Raw genomic sequence first — 19,251 nt, forward strand, 5'->3', positions numbered from 1 at the left:
GGGTGGGGGAGGAGTGTGGTGTGCAGGGACATTAGGATGCCAGGTGGGAAGGGACCCTAAGGATCATCTGCTCCAAGCTTTCTAGGTCACAGTGGAGTTGAGCTGGCACAGCACCCTGCCAGGCTGAGTCTTGAACTGTCCCAGGCAGGGGACTCCAGTGCTGCCCTTGGGAGGTGGTTCCTGTGTCCAGCTGTGTTCATGGGAAACATTTGCTGCTGGACTCCAGTCAGCATCTCCCTAGCAGATGTGAGCCTGGGCCTTGGGTCACCTTGAACTCTTGGCACTCTGGTGTTGGCCCCCAAGGGGTTGGTGCTTTGCTGGTTTGGAAAGCAGCTGGTGGCATGGTCACAGCTGGAGTGTAGCCATATGGCTGCTGGGGCCTTGGCTCTCTGTTGAGCTCTAGCTGTGGCCATGTTCTTCACTCAGCATGGGCTGAAGGGTACCTGAAGGGTTACAGGAGAGCTGGGGAGGAACTTTGGACAAGGGCTGGGAGGGTGACAGGATGAGGGAGAATGGCTTTGAGCTGGAAAAGGGGAGAGTGAGAGTGGAGAGGAGGAAGAAATTGTTGAGAGTGAGGCTGGGGAGACACCGGAACAGGTTGCCCAGGGATGCTGTGGAGGTGTTCAGGGCCAGGCTGGATGAGGCCTGGAGCAAGCTGGGCTGGTGGGAGGTGTCCCTGAGATTCATAGGACCACAGAATGGGTTGGGTTGGGAAGGACCTCAAAGATCATTCACCTCCAACACCCTGCCAGGGACACCTCCCACCAGCCCAGGTTGCTCAAGACCTCGTCCAGCCTGGTCTTGAACATCTCTCTGGGCAACCTGTTCCAGTGTCTCCTCACCCTCTCCAGCCTCCATCTCTGCTCTTCCAGCTCCAAGCCCTTGCCACTCATCCTTGTGGGCTTCTGAAGGTCCTCCTGTGAAGCTGCAGCACTGCTTGGATGTCATCTTCTGTTCCTCATCACAGCAGATGCACGCCAGCAGCCCCCAAAAACTGGGGCTGCTGGTGTGCATCTGCTGTGGTCACTTCTAGATCTTCCTAAGTCAAGGAGGGACCTTCCAACTGGGCAGTACTGGAGAGCTTGTGGAAGTGGTGTTTTGGAGGTGCCTTCAACTAAGCTGCATGATGAAGCTGTCTGCCTCTGATAGGATTTTCTGCCCCCCATGCTGTGCTCAGCAAAGCACACTCTGCCCTGTCCCCTGCTCCTGAAGCCTGTGGTTGGCCTCACTTTTGGCAGCAGCTGGTGCAAGGTGCTGGTTGCATTGGTGGCCTCCTTGGTGGTCATCTTGGTGGCCTTCTTCGTGGTGTTCTTGGTGGTCTCCTTGGTGGTCCTCTTAGTGCTCATCTTGGTGGTCTCCTTGGTGGTCCTCTTAGTGTTCATCTTGGTGGTCTTCTTGGTGGTCAGCTTAGTGTTCATCTTAGTGGTCTCCTTAATGATCTCCTTACTGCTCATCTTAGTGGCTTCCTTGGTGGTCTTCTTAGTGCTCGTCTTAGTGGTCTCCTTAAGTAGTCTCCTTGGTGCTCATCTTGGTGGCCTTCTTGGTGGTCTCCTTGGTGCTCATCATAGTGGCTTCCTTAGTGCTCATCTTGGCTTCTTTGGTGGTCTTCTTAGTGGTCTCCTTGGTGGTCCTCTTAGCACTCATCTTAAAGGTCTTCTTGGTGGTCTCTTTAGTGTTCATCTTAGTGGCTTCCTTGGTGGTCTTCTTAGTGGTCTCCTGGGTGGTCCTCTTAGTGCTCATCTTGGTGGTCTCCTTGGTGTTCCTCTTAGTGCTCATCTTAGTAGTCTCCTTAAGTAGTCTTCTTGGTGGTCTTCTTGGTGGTCTCCTTAGTGGTCTTTTTGGTGGTCTCTTTGGTGCTCATTTTAGTGGTCTCCTTGGTGGTCTCCTTGGTGGTCTCCTTGGTGCTCATCTTAGTGGCCTCCTTGGTGGTGTTCTTGGTACTCATCTTGTTCACAGCAGAGCAGCTCTAGAGCTCTTCCTCTCCCAGCTGTGGTGAGTGGGAGAAGAGCAGAGGCCTCAAGGAAGGACAATGGGAAGAGTTTGGCTCAGTTCCAGGTGGATTTCCCTGAGCAGCTCCCTGGGGAGCACTCCAAGAGCTGGGCCTGGGGGAAGGGCAGTTCCAGCTTGGGTCACCATGCTCTGAAGAACCAGGCTGAGAGAAACCATCTCTGAAGCTGCTCAGCCTCCCCCTCCAGCTGGAGGCTTGGCTTGAAAGACCAAGTCCTGGGGTGGAGCTGCCACTTGGCATCTAGGGCAAGCTGGAACTCTGCCTGGCAGCAGTCCTTGTGCTTGGGCTCTGTGCTGCCTTCCCCCTTCAGAGCAATCCTTGTTGTGGGTGCTGGAAGCCCACCCTGCCCCTGCTCTCCAACAGCAACCAACACCAAAGGCCACCTGTGAGAGGCCAGGGGCAGGGTGGGCAGCTGTGGTGCTTCATCTCCAGCTGCTGCCAGCTGAAGAGCTCCCCCAGGCTCAGAGGTGCCTGTTGGGTATCTTGAGGAGACATCTGGGGGGTGTGCTACAGGGCCACAGAACTGCTTGGGTTGGAAAAGGCTTTCAAGATCCTCCAGTCCAGCCAGAAGCCCAACCCCACCATGGCCACCAAACCATGGCCCCAAGTGCCACCAGGTGCCATGGCCAGAGGGCTCTGGAGCACCTCCAGGGGTGGGGACTTCACCACCTCCCTGGGCAGCCTCTTCCAGGGTAGAGAGCAATGAGGCCTCCCCTCAGCCTCCTCTTCTCCACACCCAACATCTCCCTGTCCTCCATGTCCTTCTGCTGGTGTCATCTCTTCTTGTTTGTCCCTGCTGGAGCTTCTCCATCGGAAGGAGTTGAGTGGTGCTGATGGTGGCTGCAGGGTCTGGTGGAAGCAAAGCTTCTCCTGAGTGCTTGGGAGAACAGTCAGAGGGAGCTGGGGTGCCCTGGAGTGGCATCACCAGCTGGAGCTGGTACTGAAGCAGAGCTGCTGATAACCTTCTGCCTTACCCCCTGGTGTATGATGGCCATCATGGAAACCTCAGCTGAGGGTAGATGCAGAGGGAGCAGCTTCCAAAGCCTGGTGGGGGACAGTGGTGTCCCTGCCCTCATCCTAGAGCCTAGAGCCTGCTTTGCTTCACCTCTTCTTTGGTCCTGAGGAGGGCTGCAGGGCCCCTCTGCAGGGCTTTTGGTGCTCTGCTGCTCCTTGACATCTCCTTTCCTCAGGACACATCCTACTCTGGGGGCTGTTTGTTAGGGCAGGACAGGCTCCAAAGGTTGGTGCTGCTCAGAGGCCCCTGCAGGCCCAGGGTAGCTGCAGACCTCTCTCAGCTGCTTGTTCTTGCAAGATCAACTTTGAAGATGTCCCAATCAGCACTGGTGGAGAGTCCCTACCCCTGAGAGCAACATTGTGGAAGGGAGGAGGCTGCAGAGCTGCTAAGGGGCCTGGAGCAGCCCCTTGAGGAGCAAAGGCTGAGAGCCCTGGGGCTGAGAGCCTGCAGAAGAGCAGCCCCAGAGGGGAGCTGAGCAATGCTCAGCAAGAGCTAAAGGAGCTGTGGGGGGCAAGAGGCTGGGGCCAGACCTTGCTCAGTGGTGCCCAGGGACAGCACAAGGGGCACAAACTGGAACCCAGGAGACTCCATCTGAAGAGGAGGAGAAAGTTGTTTGTTGTGAGGGTGCTGGAGGGCTGGAGCAGGCTGGCCAGAGAGGTTGTGGAGTGTCCTTGTGTGGAGAGCTTCCAACCCCCCCTGGGCATTGTGCTGCTGGGCAAGCTGCTGGGGGTGCCCTGCTGGAGCAGGGGGCTTGGACTGGCTGAGCTCCAGAGCTCCCTTCCAACCCCCCATGGTTCTGACAGAGCTCTGCTACCTTGGGACCTGAGGCTGTGCTCAGATGCCCCTACCTAGGAGGTGTGAGCACAGCTTGTAGCCATGCAGAGCTGTGGAGCTCAGGGGGAGGACTTCTACCCAAAAGCTCCTGGCTGGGGCCTGTGGGTGGCTGCTCCCTGATGTTTCAGAAGCACAGTGCCAGTTCTGCTGCCTGGGGGGAGGTAAATGCTGAGCTGTGCAGGTGTCTTCAGCTGCTCTGAAAGCTCCAGAGGTCCCTTCCAACCCCCCCAACCTGGGATTTGAAGATTTGTCCCCTGGGTTTCATCCCTCTTGGCTGACACCTTGCTGGGAAGCAGCTCAGCTCCTGGGGAGAGCAAAAGGAACTGAGCAGAGCAGCTGGTGAAGGTGCAGGACAGGGCTGGGACAAGCTGCTCCTGGCTGGACTCTGCTGCCCACTGTGAGCAACCAGGTGCCAGGGGCAGCTGAGCTGTGGAGGTAAAGGCTCCATGCACAGCACAGAGGTGCCCTTTGGTCCCTCTGTGTCTGCCCAGGTCAGTGACTGCCACCAGCCCTGCTGTGCTCATCACTGGTGTGGAGCCCTCCTAGGCCTCTTACTGTACATGAGGTGCTGAGGATCCAACTTGTCCTCCCTGCTGTGCAGGTGCTGGTGGAGAATCAACCAGAGAATGGTTTGGGTTGGAAAAGGCCTCTGAGCTCATCCAGTCCAACCCTCAGCCCAACCCCACCATGGCCACCAAACCATGGCCCCAAGTGCCATGGCCAGAGGGGTCTGGAACACCTCCAGCCATGGGGACTCCACCACCTCCCTGGGCAGCCTCTGCCAGTCCCTGACCACTCTTGCAGCAAAGAAATTTTTCCTCCTCTCCAACCTAACCTTCCCCTGGCACAATTTCAGGACATTTCCTCTCCTTCTCTCACCTGAGGCTAGGGAGCAGAGCCCAACCCCCACCTGACTGCAGCCTCCTCTCAGGAGCTGTAGAGAGCAATGAGGTCTCCCTCAGCCTCCTCTGCTCCACACTAACCACCCCCAGCTCCCTCAGCTGCTCCTCCCCAGCCCTCTTCTCCAGACCCTTCCCCACCTTTCTTGCCCTTCTCTGGCCCTGCTCCAGCTCCTCAATGTCCTTCTTGGAGCGAGGGCACAAAACTGAACCCAGCACTGCAGCTGTGGCCTCCCCAGTGCCCAGTCCAGGGGCACAATCCCTGCCCTGCTCCTGCTGCCCACACCATTGCTGCTCCAGCCCAGGCTGCTGCTGCCCTTCTTGCCCACCGGGGCACACTCTGACCTCATCTCCAGCTGCTGGCACCCAGCACCCCCAGGGCCTTTCCTGCTGGGCAGTGTCCTGTGCCCAGCCTGGATCCTTCCTGGGGTTGTTGTGCCCCAAGAGCAGGACCCAGCCTTGTTGAACCTCTTCCCACTGCCTTCAGCCATGGATCCAGCCTGGTCAGGTCCCTCTGCAGAGCCTCCTGACCCTCCAGCAGATCAACTCCCACCCAACACACTGTCCTCTGCAGACTGCCTGAGGGTTCCTCCATCCTCTCCCCCAGCTCATTGAGAAGGTGTTAAAGAGGACTGTGCCAGTGCTGAGCCGTGGGGAACACCACTGGTGCCCCCCTGGAGCTGCCTCCATTCACTAAGAAGCTGCAGGGAGGCCTCCAACCCCACCCTGAGTGCCTCCCAGGAGGATGGGCTTCTGCCAAGAGCATTTTATTGGCTTCCTTGTGGGATAGCTTGAGATGCTGTGGCCTGAGGGGCAGCAGGTGAGCCCCAAGGGGCTGTAGTGGCACTCTGGAATCTTTCCTCAGCTCCTGCCTTGTCCTGGTCAGGAGCCTCAGCTCCTCAGTGACAAAATGGCCTCTGTAAGGCACTCACCAGGAAACCCTCCTCCAGGGGCTTATTTCCAAGCCCTCCCCACGTCAGTGCCTTCTCCAGGGAAGAGGTGGTCTGGGCTGGCTGCCTGGGGGTTGGTTCAGCCCCATCGAGGGGTGGACCTGGGAGTGCTTTCCACCAGCAGCACCTTGGCCCCTGTGCCCTGTGTGGGGATGAACAGGACATGGCTCAAGATGGTGCTGGTGGGGTCCTGCTGGTGCAGAGCCAAAGGGCTTCACTGTGGAACTTGGCTCTCTCCTGCCCTGCCCAGCTCCCTCCCCACAGCAGTGCCATGCTCCTGCCCCACCATAACCCACAGGAAGCCCTCAGCCCAGCTGCCCAGCCCCCTCCTCTGCTGCTGCCTCATCTCTCTTTCCCTGGCAAGCTCAACTTCTGGCCAGGCTGTGCCCTGGCAGCATCTGGGCAGGGACATCCTCTGGGCCAAGCCCTTGGCTGGGTAGGAACAAGGCTCTGGGCTGGGCAAGTGGAAAATGCAAGGCTGGGGTCACCCCTCTGTCTGTAGCTGCCCCCTGGGTGCAGGGTGAGGTTTGGGAGTGGCAGGGGTTGGCATGGGGAGGTGCCAGTTTGCTTTAGCCATGACCTGGGCACTGAGGGTGAATTCCCACCTCCCCCTGGACACTGCTCCTGAGTCCTTCCTAGGAAGGCAAAGGAGCCAAATCCCTGCTCCCACTTTGCTGCAGGCATGCTGTTGGGAGCCTGGAAAAGAGAGCCAGCTCCTGGGTGGCACAGCTGTCCCTGGGGGGTCTGGCCCTTGATGGCCACCATGGCTTGGCAGGGCTGGGGCTGGGGCTGGGGAGGGTCCCTCAGCTTTGCTTGCCAGGGAGCAGTGTCCCTGTACAGGTTGGTGCAGGGCTGGGGTGATGGGGAGCAGGAGCCCTTCAGGGCTGTCCCTGGGAGCTGAAAGCCACCAAGGGGGGATCAGCTTGGACAGCCCCTGCTTGGCCTTTCTAGGTGTGGGATGTTGTCCTGGCTCTGCCTTTCAGCCTGTGACCTCTTGTTGCATCTTCCTCTGCTGGCAGAGGAGTTGGAGCTGGCAAAGAGAAATGCAGCAAGAGCCATGCTCAAGAGCAGGAGTTCTCAAACCTCTCAGTCTGAGCAGGGAACCTGTTCAACTCCTGCCCTTTTCTGCAGCCCAAGCCACACACATCTGCCCCTGGTTCCTAAATGAGGTGAAATGGCTCAGGCTGAGCCATTCCCAAGGGAAGCAACCCAGCCCAGAAACCCCTTCCACGTTGAACACATCCTTCCTACCCCTCCTGCCTGCATCTGGGCTCTGCTGGGAGCTTGAGAGCCTCTCCAGGGAGGAACAAGTACAGGCCCATCCCCTCCCCACAGCCTGCAAGGGCCAGGGGGCTGAGGCAGAGCTGGCACTGCCTTTGCTGAGCTGCTTGGGGTTGGGGTTGCCCAAGCTCCTCTCCTGCACTGGCCTTGGAGCCCCACTCCCCTCCAGCTCCCTCAGCCCCTGGCCAGGCAAGTGTCACATCCCTGATGCCTGTGGCTTTGGGCAGGAGAAGAGGGGGTGCTGGGCAGCTCTTCCCAGGCCTTCTGCAGGGAGGGGGCAGGGGACACTGGGCAGCTGTCACAGCTGGGGTGGCTGTGAATGACCCCTGCATGCCAGGAGCCTGTGGGGCACTGCGGTGGTAAGGCCATGACACATGGCCCAGTACAGATCCAGACAGGCCTCAAGATGTCCAGACAGGTCCTTTCTGTCCCCTCCTTCCTGCCACAGCAACAGGGCAAGGAGGGAAAAGGAACAAAGGGGCCAGGCCCTTGCCTGTCTGGTAAACAAGATGCCAGCTGGGGTCAGACCACGAAAGCTGCCCCAGATACGAGGTCCTGGCCTCTGCCTTTGATGGTCATAGCCTGGCAGAAGGCTTTGCCATTGGGTGGCTCCATGTTAGCTTTAGTGCCCATTGGACCAAGTGACCTCTGGCATTTTGTATGTATGCAAGTGGCTGGGGAGCCTGGGGGCTTGCTCAGATCCACCTTGCTCAGATCTGCCTTGCCTTGCTCAGATCAGTCTTGCTCAGATCCCCTTGCCCAGATCCACCTTGCTCAGATCCCCCTCGCTCAGATCCCCCTTGCTCAGATCCACCTTGCTCAGATCCCCCTCGCTCAGATCCCCCTTGCTCAGATCAGTCTTGCTCAGATCCCCTTGCCCAGATCCCCCTTGCTCAGATCCCCCTCGCTCAGATCCCCCTCGCTCAGATCCCCCTCGCTCAGATCCCCCTCGCTCAGATCCCCCTTGCTCAGATCCCCTCGCTCAGATCCCCTTGCTCAGATCCCCTTGCTCAGATCCCCTTGTTCAGATCCCCTTGCTCAGATCCTCCTCGCTCAGATCCCCCTCGCTCAGATCCCCCTTGCTCACATCCCCCTTGCTCACATCCTCCTCGCTCACATCCCCCTTGCTCACATCCCCCTTGCTCACATCCCCCTTGCTCACATCCCCCTTGCTCACATCCCCCTTGCTCAGATCCACCTTGCTCAGATCCACCTCGCTCAGATCCACCTCGCTCAGATCCACCTTGCTCAGATCCCCTTGCTCAGATCCCCTTGCTCAGATCCCCCTCGCTCAGATCCCCTTGCTCAGATCCCCTTGCTCAGATCCCCTTGCTCAGATCCACCTTGCTCAGATCCCCTTGCTCAGATCCCCTTGCTCAGATCCACCTTGCTCAGATCCCCCTGCTCAGATCCCCCTGCTCAGATCCCCTTGCTCAGATCCCCCTGCTCAGATCCTCCTTGCTCAGATCCTCCTTGCTCAGCTCTGCCTTGCTCAAGCCTTGCTCACCTCTGCTGAAGCCTCTCCTCACTTCCAGCCTTGTCGTCTCCAGTGTCCTGCCTTGCTTCCAGTGCCTGCTCCAGAGCCCTGGGATAAAGCCTGAGCCTGGAACTGGATTACAAACTGACAGTTTCTGGAGCCTGTCAGCAGAGAGAGCAAGCTAGGGACCACCTCCAAATTCCCACTGTAACACTCGTGAGTAAATCCTGGCCTGCTCAGATCTTCCTAAGGGTTATTGGTTGGCCTTTGGTTTATAAGTGGGTGAAGCTATTTGTGTCATAGCTTTTTCCAGTCTCTGAACTCTCTAAATTGTGTAAAATTGCCATAAGCACCCTGGAAGAATTCATGACCCAATAGAGCCTGTAAATAATTCTGTCAGTTTTGTACAGAGCTTTGGGGTGGGGTTTGGGGAAAATAAAAATAACTAGATTTTATAATTCCTGCCTCGTTAATTTAACCCAAAACTAATACAGGCACAAGTTCCCCTGCAGCTGTGGTGCTGAGGCTGCAGGGTAGTGGGAATCATGGAATCACCAAATTGTTTTGGTTGGAAAAGACCTTTGGGATCAAGTCCAACCCTTAACCCAGAACTGCCACTGAGCCATGGCCCTCAGCACCACACCTTCAAGGGCTGACATGGCAGGGAGTAGCTTGACCCCACGGGGAAGGGACATTTCTCACCTGGGTGTGATTTGTTGGGCCAGATTTGGGCTTTCCAGCTGTGAGTGAAGCTGGGACACAAGGGGACTCTCATGGATTTCTTCTCCCAAGGAACAAGGACAAGAGGAAATGGCCTCAAGTTGCCCCAGGGGAGGCTTAGGTTGGATATGACAAACAATTTCTTCCCCCTGAGGGTTGTCCAGGCCTAGCCCAGGCTGCCCAGGGCAGTGCTGGAGTCCCCATCCCTGGGGGGGTTTCAAAGCCATGGAGATGTGGTGCTGAGGGATGTGATCTGGTGGTGCCTTGGCAGTGCTGGGGTAAGGGTTGGACTGGATGAGCACAGAAGCAGCATGGTGGGTTTGGAAGGACCCCCTGGAGGTCATCTGGCCCAGCTGCCCTGCTACAGCAGGGGCTCCTCATCTCAAAGGGCTTCTCCAACCCTGTGATTCCACTCTGTGATTCCCAGGAGTAGGCATGCTGAGAGCAGGTGGAGGTGAGGACAAGGGGCAGGGGGCTGGGGACCAGCGAGTCCCTGGCACCACTCGGCGTGAGTGAAACAAAACCAGGGCAGAAAACAGACAAAATGCCCCCAGCCTGGTGTGGGGGGGAAGTCCCCTCCTCTCCCTCCTCCGCGGGGCAAGGCTGGCAGCGGGCCCCCTATGATCCCTCTGGTCCCCCCGGGTTGGTGTCGCCGGCTCCGCTCCGCGCTGCCAGGGGATGGCAGCAGAGACCCGGGGAAGAGAGCGGGTCCGGTGCCCCCCCCCTCCCCCCCCGCGCTGCAGCACCGGCTGGCCGGGCACGGGAACCCCCGCGGGGAGCAGCGGCCGTGCTGAGGAGGGGGCTGGCGGCTTGGGGGCTTTCTAGTTTGATTTTTTTTTTTTTTTGTTTGTTTGTTTGTTGTGGTTTTTTGGTTGGTTGGGGGTTGGTGGTTTTATTGTTTGGTGGTTGGGGTTTTTTGGTTTTTTTTGTGGATTTTGTTTCTTGGTTTTGTTTTTTGTTTTTGTTTTTTTTCCAGGAGCAGGTCCCCCAAGCCGAGCTGAGCAGAGGAGCTCAGTGCTGCTCCACTGCCCCAAGTCCTCCCCTCCAGTCCTCCCGAGATGTTGAGCATTGCTCCTGCTGCTGGAACCACTCAGCAGCCCCTCAGAAACCCACCGCGGGGAGGCAGAGGAGGACGCGGGGTGCCCCTGGCTCAAGGGGCACATCACAAAACCACAGCATGGCTTGGGTTGGAAGGGACCCCATAGACCATCCAGTGCCAAACCCCTGCCATGGGAAGGGACACCTCCCACCAGCCCAGCTTGCTCCAGGCCTCATCCAGCCTGGCCTTGAACACCTCCAGGGAGGAGGCAGCCACAGCCTCCCCGGGCAGCCTGTGCCAGTGTCTCCCCAGCCTCACTGGAAAGAATTTCTTCCTCATCTCCGCTCTTGATCTGCCCTCTCCCAGCTCCGGTCCCTGGCTACCCCGGGGCCGTGCTGCGGCTCCGGGTGCCCCCGCGATGCCAGCTCCGTGACTCCGTGTCCTGCCATCTTACGCCCGTGAATAATTCAGCGCGGCCGTGCCCGGTTGTTTCCTCGCAGGTATTTATAGCCCCTGCTGGCGTCTCCTTGGAGGCCGCTCGCCGAGCCGAGCCGCCAGTAAATTTAGCTCCCGCCGGCTCTCACGTGTTGTGCCCTCCGCTGCTTGTGCCAGCCCTGCCGTGCCAAGCGGTGCCAGGGCCCCCCGCATCCCCCCATCTGCTCCCACAGACTCATCGTTTCCCCCTGCTGGGGCTGCCGGCTGCCCACCCTGCACCACGGTGCTGGGGGGTAGTGGGGAGATGCTGTGCCGTGCCGTGCATCCTCCTCTTGGCTGCCAGGCGCTGGCTGCCAGGGCAGCTCAGCTTGCCGCCGGCAGCTGCGCGGGGCCGCGGAGCCCTTCAGCTGCTGCGGCTCGGGGTCTGCTTTGAAATTCCTGGGCTGCCATCTGTGCTATGCAAATCCCCCGCTTCGGGCTGCTGGGGGCTGCTCCGGGCTGCTTCCGGCCCCGGAGACCGATAGAGCTGGAACCGTCCCACGGCTCCTCCCTCCCAGCACCCCCGGCACAGTTCGGAGCAGCAGGGAGATCAGCCCTCCCCACGGGCCTAAGGATCAGAGAGACGTAGAATGGTTTGGGTTGGAAAAGGCCTCTGAGCTCATCCAGTCCAACCCTCAGCCCAACCCCACCATGGCCACCAAACCATGGCCCCAAGTGCCATGGCCAGAGGGGTCTGGAACACCTCCAGCCATGGGGACTCCACCACCTCCCTGGGCAGCCTCTGCCAGTCCCTGACCACTCTTGCAGCAAGGAAATTTTTCCTCTTCTCCAACCTAAGCCTCCCCTGGCATAATTTCAGGATGTTTCCTCTCACCTGAGGCTAGGGAGCAGAGCCCAACCCCCACCTGGCTGCAGCCTCCTCTCAGGAGCTGTAGAGAGCAATGAGGTCTCCCTCAGCCTCCTCTGCTCCTCTGACCCAAGGACTTTGCTGTGCCTGAGCTGGGCCAGGGAGTCAGGAGGGAATGTGTGGGCTGTGGGTGCCTGTGAGGATGGTTGTGCCACGGCGTCAGTGGTCACCTTGAGTCCCCGGGGGGCTGGGACTGGCTACTATCACCATGCCCTTCAAGGAGCTCTCCTCCCAGTGCAGGAGACACAAAGCCTGGGCTGGGGACACAAAGCAGCAGGGTCAGCACCTGAGGATGGAGCTCCTGGCTGTGTGGCTTGGGTGGCTGTGAGGGTGCACACCAAGCTCAGCTCCTGGAGCAGCCAGCAGGGCTGATGGGGATGGTGCCCTGGGCTGAGTGGTGTGGCAAGGTCCTTGGCACTGGGAAATGGCCAGGAGGCGAGTGCAGTCCCCAGGGCACCCCAGGGTGTGGGGTTGAGCACCGACTGGGTGGGTGGCACTCTCTGTTCCCCACTCCAGGGTCCCTGCCCCAGCCTGGGGCCTGGGTGAACCCTATGCAGATACCCAAAGAAGCAGAACCAAGGCCTCTCCCCGCTGTGGAGCTGATGTGGAGCTCAGAGAGCTGCCCCCATGCCCCCCCAGACAAGGCCATACCCAAAGCTGCCAAGGTGGCAGCAAGGAGCCACCTTCCCCAGCATGACCCCCCCCTGCCTCATGCTCCTTAGACATTGTGCAGGTGGGAAGGTGGCAGAACCCCTGCCCGGGGTCACCACAGGTGTCCCAGCTGTGGGTGGCACTCAGGGCTGAGCTGTTGCTGTAAGGACACCCTGCTCCAGGGGCCTTGTCTCCAGCCAGTCCCATTCAGACACCCAAAAAAGCAGCACCAAGCCCTCTCCCCAGCACAGAGCTCAGCCAGCTGCCCCCATGCCCACCCTCAGGGGTGTGGGGAGAATAAGACTGCACCCAAGGGTGCTGAGTTGGCAGCAAGGGGGCACCTTCCCCAGCACGACCTACCTGCCTTGTGCTCTTTAGACGGTGGGCAGGAGGCAGGACCCCCGCCCCGGGCCGAGCGGCGGCGGCTCCCCGGGGGGGCGAGGGGAGCAGAGGGCAGCGCTGCAGGGCTGAGCGGAGGTCGTTAATGAGCATCCTGCGCGGCCGCGCTGCTCCCCACCGCGCAGCCGTCCCCCCGGGGACCCCGCGGCCGGCAGCTGCTGCTGCGCTGGGGGCGGGGGGCCCTCGTTAATGTTTTAGGACCTCTTGAGGCCGCGGGGAGCCGGGAGGGCCGCTGCGGGGTCCTTTCATCTCCGGCAGCCTGGGCTCCGGCCTCTCATCCGCCGCCTCCTCGCCGCAGCCAGCGCGGAACAGGGCCGGGGTTGTGGTTTCTGCTCTCTCCCAGGCAGGGCAGCAGCACAGCCTGGCTGCTCCCGGCCAAAGGGCATCGCTGGCTGTGCCCTGCCAGCTGCCCCAGCATCCCTGCTGCCAGCCTTTGGCCATCCACTTCGGGGCTGCAGCCCCCACCCAGGCAGGGCTGCGCCAAGGTGCTGGGGCTGGATGTGGCCCCCGGGAGGTGGCTGCTGAGCCTGGATGCCGGTGGCTCCCCGTGGTGGCAGGGAGAGGGGATTTGGAGGGGTGGGTGTACACTGTCTGGCAGGTCCTGGTCATGGGTGAAGCTGGGGTGGGGGTGTGCTGGGGGCTGACAGTGCCCCCAGGGCTGGGCCAGTGAAACCCTGTCCCCAGTGGGGGATGCCCAATTTGGCCATGAAACATCAGCCCTGGCACTTCCCAGCCAGCTGGGATGGGGGAGGGACAAGGGGCAGAGACAGGTTGGTGTGAGGAGGAAGAGGGTGATGAAGAAGCGAGTGGCTGGAGGGGAACACAGGGCCTGAGCTGCATTTCTGCTCCCCTCAACCCCCAAGATGGGGAGCTTGAGGAAAGCTGGGAGAGTGCCCTGGGACTTTTCCCAGGGAATGCTCCACAGATGGTCCTCTCTTGGCCCCCTCGGTGGTTCTCTCCCCAGTTTGCCCAGTGCCTGGCTGTCCCCAGCTCCCATGGCCCTCTCAGCTCTTGGCTTCTCCAGCCAGCACTGTTTGTGGTGCCTTTCCCTCAGTGCTGGTGGCAGACCACCAGGAGCTGTGGGCTGCTCAGGGTTCTTGCTTGGGGTCCCTGGTGGCTCTCCAAGTGCCCCCCATGCTCACATGGGCTCTGATGGGGACAGTTTTGCACTTCCCCTGCTGACTCTGTTGTCCATCTCTTGTGTCACAGTGGAATGATGCAGTAGGACTCACCTGGCCCTGGAAGGAGCCCACCCCCCATGCTTGTCCTTCTCCAGGTGTGGGGAACAGCCCTGGCAAAGACAAGACATGGCTGCTCATGTGTCTGTCCCACCAGAGCCAAACCTGTCTGTCCATGCTTTTGCCCTGCTGGAGTGTGTGCTGGTTTGAGGCCAGCCAGAACATCTCTTGCCCGGAAGGGACAAAAGAATGACACACGCAAATGGATTGGAGAGTGATGGAAAGTTTAAATGGAAAAGCAATTGGTGAAAATACAGAAAACTACAAACTACACAGCATAGTGGCAAAGAACATCCTAAAGCATACAGAGTCCTTTACATAGTACCCAGAGGTTTCCCAATCCTTCCCTCCTCCCACCTGCGGGTCTACCCAAACCCCCCAGGGCTCTTCCTTCCCCCCTCCCACTGCTAGGCAAGTCTCAGGCTGGCCAGGTCTGAGACTGCCCCCCCCGCCCTCCATTCTCCTCCTGGCATTAGGCCTAGTCAGGCCTAAGAGGCCTTGAGGATACTCCCCCGGCATTACCCGATAAGAGAGGACATCTCCCATGGGAGCAGAGGGAAGAAAGAGGAGGAGAATGACTCTGCAGATGGCTTTATAGGGCGCAGGATTTATGGGTAGAAATACGCCGTTTCCTGTGTCCACTCCTATTGGGCGGGCACCCAGGACACCAGAGGTGTATCTCATGCGGCAGTGGCAGGGGGCACCCAGCCCAAACTGCCACATCCCACCCCTTATTTCATACCCATAATTCCTGCACCCAAAACATATCATCAGATCAGAGACAATTCTTAGATGACATGTCTGGCAAAGTCCAGGTCCTCATCTGGGCGTCCTTCCGAAAGGTCTCTCCCTCGGGCTCAGGTAACAGTTCAGTCCAGCTCTTCTCCCTCGTCCTGTGGAACCTCCCAGCGACGCAGAGTTCATTCCTCTGCACGGTGAACTCTTCATGGATCCGATGGACATCCTGGCCACCTGGAAACAACCTCACAATTTCTCAATCAAACTTCAATCTCCATCCACTCAAGCGGCATGTTTCCACCCCTCGGGGCAATCGAGTCTGAGCAATCAGGCTCCTCAACTCGACTCCTTCCACCCCTTGCAGGCAACAGCACGCTGAGACTTTCCAAAGCTGCACGGACCTTTCCCAAGCCCAGTGCTGACCACTTCCAGCCGCGGCCCGAGGCTAATACGGATGCACACCGCGCACAGGCACACCGCTCCCCCTGAGCGTACGCATGCCAAGGCATGGAGGGATCCGGCTACACAGCCCTCCCCCGGAGAGGGCGTGGCGGCACTGCAACCCACCGAGAAGAGAGGCGGAGCCAGGTGCTAGGCGCCATTTTCGGAACGCGTCTGAAAATCAGGGGAGAGATAACAGCGAGAGCCGCCGTCACCTCTGCAGCCGCGGTACAGATCCAAACCGCCGCCACCCCTCGGGCCACACGAGCGGCTTTTCCAGCCAAAGCTACGCTCGCTCCCTGGGTCCTCGGAAGCAGCTTTTGAACTGGAGCCACCGCTCGCCTTCTTGATTACGGGAGCCATCGCTCACCTCCCGCTGCGGCCAGCCCCCACCGCCGCGGGACAAGCCGACCCTGGTCTGCTTCCGACTGTCCCTCCCCCTTCCTCGGCTCCGCGCCGCTCTGCTCGCCGCTGGCGCCGCGGGGAACAAAAGGGAAAGGGACAGGCACCGCATTCTTAAGCTTTCCCCCCGAAGCAAATGGCTACAAAATCACCGCTGCCGCTTGGAAGGGCAGACGGGATTCCACGCCACGGCTACGCACCAGGGCGTCCCCTAGGAACCCATAAAATGCTCACACGGTCGCCCCAGCACAAAGCCTTGAGCCCAGCCACCAAAACCAACAACGCCCAGATACCATTTTAACTTTTCCACCCCTGCACTTCTCCAAACCAATTTGCAGAGTTCCACAGGAACCATCCTCTGCTACCAAAAATCTGTGCTGGTTTGGGGCCAGCCAGAACATCTCTTGCCCGGAAGGGACAAAAGAATGACACACGCAAACGGATTGGAGAGTGAGGGAGAGTTTAAATGGAAAAGCAATTGGTGAAAATACAGAAAAACTACACAGCATAGTGGCAAAGAACATCCTAAAGCATACAGAGTCCCTTACATAGTACCCAGAGGTTTCCCAATCCTTCCCTCCTCCCACCTGAGGGTCTACCCAATCCCTCAGGGCTCTTCCTTCCCCCCTCCCACTGCTAGGCAAGTCTCAGGCTGGCCAGGTCTGAGACTGCCCCCCCCGCCCTCCAGTCTCCTCCTGGCATTAGGCCTAGTCAGGCCTAAGAGGCCTTGAGGATACTCCCCCGGCATTACCCGATAAGAGAGGACATCTCCCATGGGAAGCAGAGAGGGGAGAATGAGGAAGGAATGACTCTGCAGATGGCTTTATAGGGCGCAGGATTTATGGGTAGAAATACGCCGTTTCCTGTGTCCACTCCTATTGGGCGGGCACCCAGGACACCAGAGGTGTATCTCATGCAGCAGTGGCAGGGGGCACCCAGCCTAAACTGCCACAGAGTGGGTCTGGAGGAGGCCACCAAGATGATCAGAGGCTGGAGAACCTCTGCTATGGGGACAGGCTGGGAGAGTTGGAGCTGTTCAGCCTGGAGAAGAGAAGGCTCCAAGGAGACCTCAGAGCAGCCTTCCAGTACCTGAAGGGGCTGCAGGATCGCTGGGGAGGGACTGTTCAGAAGGGTCTGTGGGGATAGGCTGAGGGACAATGGTTTGAAACTGGAGCAGGGCAGATTTAGTTTGGACATCAGGAGGAAGTTCTGCACAGTGAGGGTGGGGAGACACTGGAAGAAGCTGCCCAGGGAGGAGGTTGAGGCTCCATCTCTGCAGACATTCAAGATCAGCCTGGATGTGTCCCTGTGCAGCCTGCTCTGGCTGGAGATGTCCCTGCTGCCTGCAGGGGGGGGTGGACAAGATGACCTTTGAGGGTCCCTTCCAGCCTGCACTCTGTGGAGCTGGTTCTCAGGGGGAGATCTGCCTGAAGGCCTTCAGGGGTCTTTGCCAGCCACATCCTACCAGGGCTGATGACTTCTTCCCATGGGAAGGTCCTTCAGCATCACCCAGTGATGCCTGCTGGGGCACCGGCTGCAGGGACACCCGCGGGGGCTGCTGCCATCCCTGGGGGGAAGATGGGCAGCGCTGGTAGCCCTGCCCGGTGCCCCCAGGCAGTAGGGCAGTGGCGGGGGCCAGGAGGCCGGCTGGCGCCTGTGCCGAGGAGGGAGGTGAGCTCAGAGGTTTCATCTTCTCCAGGCTCGGTTGGGCTCCGACATACGATCCTGCTCGCAGGAAAGACGCGGCCGGCGCGGCGTCCCCGGGGGCTGCCCGGCTCGACCTTGCGGGAAGCAGCAAGAGCACCGTGCGGCTCTGCCGCCCCCGCTGGTGTCGCTTCCCGCAGCAATCCAATCTCTCCCGATAGCCCCGGGCCGAGTTTCAGGCACCGTTAAAAAATAAAGAAGAATCTGCTGACAAAAGTCCATGGCCTCGTCTGGTGTCCCCCTGGCTAGGTAGGTGTGCCTGGCTGGCATCGTGCCAGGGCTGCTCAGTGCTGCCCATTGCCAGCCTTGCCCTTGGCAGGGGGTGGGCTCCTCCAGCTGAGCACCTGGTGAGGGAGGTGAGAGGTGGCCACAGGGGCTTCCAGCCTGGGGACTGTCACAGCTCACAGGATGTTGGAAGGGACCTTCGGAGCTCTTCGATTCCAACCTCCTGCCAGAGCAGGACCATAAAATCCAGCACAGGTCACACAGGAATCCAGATGGGCTCTCTGCCCAGGCCAGTGCTGCCCATCACCAGCCTTGCCCTCTGGCAAGGAATGGGTTCCTCCAGCCAAGGACCTGGTGAGGTGATCACCAAAGAGGTGAGCAGGGGCTCCCAGCCTGGGGACTGTCGCTCCTGGGCTCTCTGCCCAGGGGAGGGGGAATGGCCACCAGCCCTCTCTAGGACAAGTTAGGAGGTGTCTCAGGTCCAGCTCACCCCCTGGGGAGCTGTTGTCTCAGCCCAGCCATCCCAGAGTGATCCTACCCAGCCCTCAGCCCGGAGCAGATGCTGGGGTTGGGTGTTCCCCACCATGGGGCAGCTGCAGGAATAGGGCTGGGATGTCCCCAGCACAGCCACCAACTCCACTGGCAGAGCAGCACAGGCAGCAGGGGCTTCATCCTGCAGCCTTTGGATGAAAGAGGGTTGGAGATGGAGTCTCCTTCTCTAGACCCACCTGGATGTGTTCCTGTGTGCCCTGCCCTGGGTGATCCTGCTCTGGCAGGGGAGTGGACTGCATGATCTCCAGAGGTTGCTGCCAGCCCCTTCCATTCCATGGTTGTGAGCTTATCTGCCCAGACAAAGCCCACCAGGCCTGGCCCTCCAGGCTGGCCTGGCCATTCATGGCTCTCCAGGTCCAGGTCTCTGATGATGACCCCATGGGCTCAGTCTCCCAGGCTCAGCCTGGTGAGCTCTGCACTCTAGATGTGATTACCCAGGCTTGGTTCCTTGGGCTTAGCTCCCTGTGCTCCCCTCTGTGAGCTCTCCAGGCTTGGTTCCCTGGACATGGCTTCCTGGGCATGGCCACCCAAACTTGGTTCCCATCATGGAGTCCTGGCTTGCTGGAGGTGGCTCTCCAGGCTTGGTTCTATGGGCTGGATCTCCAGCTGCTCTCTAGGCATAGCTTGCTCAAGCTGTCTCCTCAGGCTTGTTTCTCCAGGCATGGCTCACTGGAGGTGTCTCCCCAGGCTTTGTTCTCCAGGCATGGCTCACTGGAGGTGTCTCCCCAGGCTTGATGCCTCTGTGGTGGTTGCCCAGCTGGGGCCAGGCTCGGTGGCCAGCTGGGTGCTAGCAGAAGGCCTCCCTTGCCACACAGAGCCCCACACCTCCACACAGTCTCTACCCATGAGGTCTGTTTGGCAGAACTTTGTGCTGGGAGCAGGAAAAGGGCTAGAGTTCAGCACTTCCAGAAGGGCAGAGCCACTGAGTGCCCCTCTGCTCCTGTGCCTGGTGCCAGCACCGGAGATGCATTAAAGCCAAGGGAGCCTCCATGGTTCAAACGGTGATAGTGGAGCTCAGGCCATAAATTTAACATAATAAAAGGCACTGGGAGGCCCTCACTCATCTGTTGCTCTTCAAAGAGCAGCATTAGCTACTTCTGAAACAAACAAAAAGAGTTGGGAAGACCTAGGTGAGAGGGAAAGGGGTGGCAGCTCTCCTGGGATGCGGTGGGGAGCTGGTGGTGGGGCACTGACCACCCCTCCGGGGCTGGCCATCTTATGGCAGGGCTGCTGGGGGAGGCAGCGTTAGGGCTGTGACTCCGCAGGGGGTGGAGAACCCAGCAGCTTGCCCCAGGGGGATTGTCCTCTGCGGGACTGCAAGGGCCGCGGGGGGACC

Source organism: Indicator indicator, chromosome 18, assembly GCF_027791375.1.
Source record: "Indicator indicator isolate 239-I01 chromosome 18, UM_Iind_1.1, whole genome shotgun sequence".
NCBI lineage: Eukaryota > Metazoa > Chordata > Aves > Piciformes > Indicatoridae > Indicator > Indicator indicator.